Below are 4,483 nucleotides of genomic sequence, written 5' to 3'. Positions count from 1 at the left end.
CCATGACATCGATGAAAGTTATAAGATTTGGTCTTTTCATAGAGAAAAACAGCCCGAGGTTGATTCTAGATGCCTTAATAAATCTATTCCCCCTGAATTTGTTTATAGAAAGGATATGATACATGATGCCTTCACATATATAGAGAAAGAACTCGATTCATTGAAATCACTTCTTGAAGAATGTTAGAAACCACTTTATGTAGGGTCAAAGTATAATGCACTTAGTAGATTATTGAAATTCCAACATTTAAAGGGTCAAAGTATAATGCACTTAGTGGATTATTGAAACATTATATTATATTCTTCGACATATTTCTTATTGTTTTTATAGTGAAAAGGTTATGTACTCTACACAGAGTGGATCCAACAAGAGGGTTAAACTCAACTGGGTCAAGGTTATGGTCAACACTAAATTCCTTACTGAAATTGCAACTTTAACTTCATTATCTGGATCAATGTTACGACGATAATTTTTTATGTAATTATGTAGTGTCCATGTCATTCGGGAGGTACTGAATGTGGTTGTTATATGTTGAAGTTCATGAAAAAGATAGTTGAGGAAGGAGTTGAAGTTTTGGTCAATGATAATGTAAGTATAGCATTCTACTCTCATGACTATAACTTATTTGAAATTATGATGCTCTAATAATAAATGAATTGAAATAATGGTCGTTTTATGTTTATTTGCGGATTATAACATCCTACTCTCACTATTGTAATTAAAATTGTAGGTTATATGCAAGAAATAGCAATATACTTTGATTTATTTGAAAGTATGATGCTTTAATAAGAAACAAATTGGAAGAACGATCATTTTATGTATTTGTGGATTATAGCATCCTACTCTCACTTTTATAATTGAAATAGTATGTTATTTGCAAGAAATAACAATGTACTTTCTTTTATTTGAAAGTATGATGCTCTATAAGAAATGAACTGAAAGAATGGTCATTTTATGTATTAGTGGAATATAGCATCCTACTCTCACTATTATAATTGAAATAGTAGGTTATATGCAAGAAATAACAATGTACTTTCATTTATTTGAAAGTATGATGCTCTAATAAGAAAAGAACTGAAAGAATGGTTATTTTATGTTTATTTGTAGAATGTAGCATCATACTCTCACTATTATAATTGAAATAGTAGGGTGTATGCAAGATGTAACAATGATCTTTCAATTATTTGAAAGTATAATGCTATAATAAGAAAGGAAATGAAAAAACAATCATTTTTTATAATATAAAACAAGAATACTCTTATAATATATTGTTTTTTACTCATACATCTTAGTTTTCATCGTACAACAAATGAGAAGACAAACAGGCGACAAGTTGCGCCGCTAAACCTTTTTTGTATGGTAAAGTCAATTCTTTTGAAGACTATATCCATTGATCTAGGGAATATAACATTGTTATGCATGATCCGTTGTACTCTACTAAGAAGTTCCACTGCATCCGACGCAAGAAAACTAAACGTATCAAATGCAAATGGTACGAACACGTGTTGATTTTCCATGCGCGGTTTCTCATGTTTGGTGACCTTGCATGTAGCAGCTTTTAATGCAACCTATCCCGCTGTGAAACCCTCAGTTCTTAAGCCTACGAGAGCGGATACCCCCGTAAGGTCCACACATGTGTGTTTCCTTCCAACCCATCCAAAAATCAAAACGTCAGTCGGTTTAGGGGTTGATCTTCCTTCTTTCGGGTTAGTTAGGAAATTCACAGCAGCCTCTTTCTTGGTGGAAACCCCGACACGCTTTAATATGTTGACCAAAACATCCTAACCATATCGTGCATGTATTTGAACCCTGAGAGTTCTTTACAATGAACTGCATGCTCTCCAAAAGAGTCCAAACATGCCTTGCGGCACACCGGACATATCTCGAGAAAGTTGAGTACATAAATTTTGATATTCATAGAATCTGTAAAGAATGGTCGTCTTTTGTTGCAGACTTTATTTACCGGTAATATTTTGGTATCGACAAACGTAATTTTGTTAACTTTGAAATGTTTGTTACCATTTGACATGTAGTCTACATTATTTTTAGTAACTTCTTTGACATATGATGTTATTGGATGAAATTGATTGTTTTGCTATATATGTATTTTTGTATTTATGTTACTCAACATTAAATGTCACTCAATGTGAAAATAAGTAAATATATAGTTTTTTAAAACACTTAAAATTATGAGTCATAAGATATATCGTAAGTGCATATTATTAATGTCCTTACATAAAGGAAAATTAAGTGCATGTCATCTTCATTAATGACCAAAGTTTTAATGACACCGACTTGCTTGTCATCTATCCCCTTTATAACATGGATTGCATGTTAAAAAATGCTCTTTTCTAGTAGTGAATAAATTTAACACAGAATCTCATGTATTTATCATTCCATTTTTTGTAAATAACAAAAGAAGTGTAGCGACAATTTTGTGGGTAGTGGAGATCATTTTGATTTGTCTCACTCCTCAGTCAATGACCTGTTGAAGTGCAAGACACTTGCGGCCGACTTTCAAAAGATCGCAAGTGTTCACAATGCCATATTATTGGTGTTCATTTGGGTTATGTGGAGTTACAGGAACCATAAAACATTTTCTTCCAATATAAAATCTCAGTCATCATTTGCATATGAGGTGCATACTTTATCTCATCTTTGGATCAATTCAATGAAACGAAAAATGGAATAATGGTGTTGTGACCTATTTTAGAATGCAATTCTAGGCTTCAATTTATCCTGTTTTCTTCTGTTGTTCCTTTTCTTTTCTTGTTTATACCTTCATGCCCATCGCTAGTTTCATTTCTACTATATATATTTATGTCATGCCGATCGCAAGGAAGCCAGCTCAAAAAATGTGGGGTACATGGACCCCACTTATAAGTGGGTCCCACTCCATATATACCTATAGATAGAGGTGACAATCGTGTCAGGTTCGTGTCGAGTCGAAACACTAAACGGGTTAAAAGTGCTCGACCCTAACCCGACCCATTTAATTAACGTGTCGTGTCGTGTCAACCCGTTTATTTGCGTGTCGAGTTTGTGCCGGGTTTCGGGTTTCGGGTTAGGGCTATACCTTGAAATATGGCGTGTCATGTGAGGTTAAAAGATTGAGCATGTTGAAAAAGCAGGAGTTGGGTAGACGGAAAGGAAAAACTAATAGTTTGGAGGCAGAATATATGAAGTCATAGTAAGTTCAGATGACAAAATTAAAAGAGTGGGAGTTGGGGAGGCAGATGATAAAGTCATGAGGATGTGAGAGTGGTAAAAGAGACTGAGTAGTTTGTGAAAGAATGGAAAAACTGAAATGATGTCTTGATCTAGACGGCTAAGTCATTTCAACATTACAAAACAATTCAATTCAAAGGTTTTATTTTTCTTATGGTGTTGGTTTTATATCTTTCTAGATTATTTAAATAATTCAAAAAACACGTATATAAATAAACGGGTCATTTTCGAGTCATATTAAAATTGAAATTCTCAACCCTAACCTTACCCATTTAACTTTTGTGTCGTGTCGTGTCAACCCGTTTATTTAAACGGGTTGAAATATCTTACTCAAACCCGTTTATTTCGTGTCGGGTTTCGTGTCGTGTCAATTTTTGTCATGTCTACCTCTAGATTCAAAAACAATATTTTACACCTAACATCCTTCTCGGCAAACCATTATTGCAGGAAAAACCCGTATATGACATTTTCTTTCTGAAATAAAAACAAAAAGTACACTAAATTCAGAATTTTATACATTTAAATGCTTTTATATATAATGAACCTGTTAACTTTCATTTTTGAATCCGTCATACTTGCCGATAAAAAAATTAGAATCGTAGTATATATACGCATGAAAAGCTTTCAACTACTTTATGTTGTAGCAAATTACCATGTACTATAGCTGTAGGCATGCACATACATCTGTACTTGAGAGTGTAGAGTAGTTTGGAGGATCCATGAAGGTGGGATCGCACGTGTGCACAACATTCCTGGTGAGAAAGTTAGGTTAATGCAATAATAATGGTATTAATGAAAGAGTACAATTCTTGGAGCATGGAGTACTGCTATTCTTGACTCTGTGTTTTGTTCATAAATCCCACATGCATCTTTTAGTACATATGCATCCACGTGTGGCATATGCAACCATCGGATCTTTTAGGATTGAGTTTTCATCACACATGTACCCACGTGAAACACACACCGATATCTATGTTGCTTTTCTTACTTATTCAATAACCACTTGTTTATTATTAGTCACCTCAATTTAAAAAAAAAAATGTTTCTTCGGATAGTTATAGAAGTTTAATCGATGAAATAAAGACTTTTAATGCTATAAATTACTGTATAATGCTATTGAGAGAAAGGAAAAAAATAATAATAACTATTGGTGATATGTGGTGCACTACTACAAAAAAGTCATGGGACACCCTTTGACAGGACCCGGTTATTTTAAAAAAAAAAAGTTTATATTCAAGAGGAAATCGGTGCTTT

This window comes from Lactuca sativa, chromosome 7 (genome assembly GCF_002870075.4).
Source record: "Lactuca sativa cultivar Salinas chromosome 7, Lsat_Salinas_v11, whole genome shotgun sequence".
Lineage (NCBI taxonomy): Eukaryota > Viridiplantae > Streptophyta > Magnoliopsida > Asterales > Asteraceae > Lactuca > Lactuca sativa.
This window is presented reverse-complemented; position numbering follows the sequence as displayed.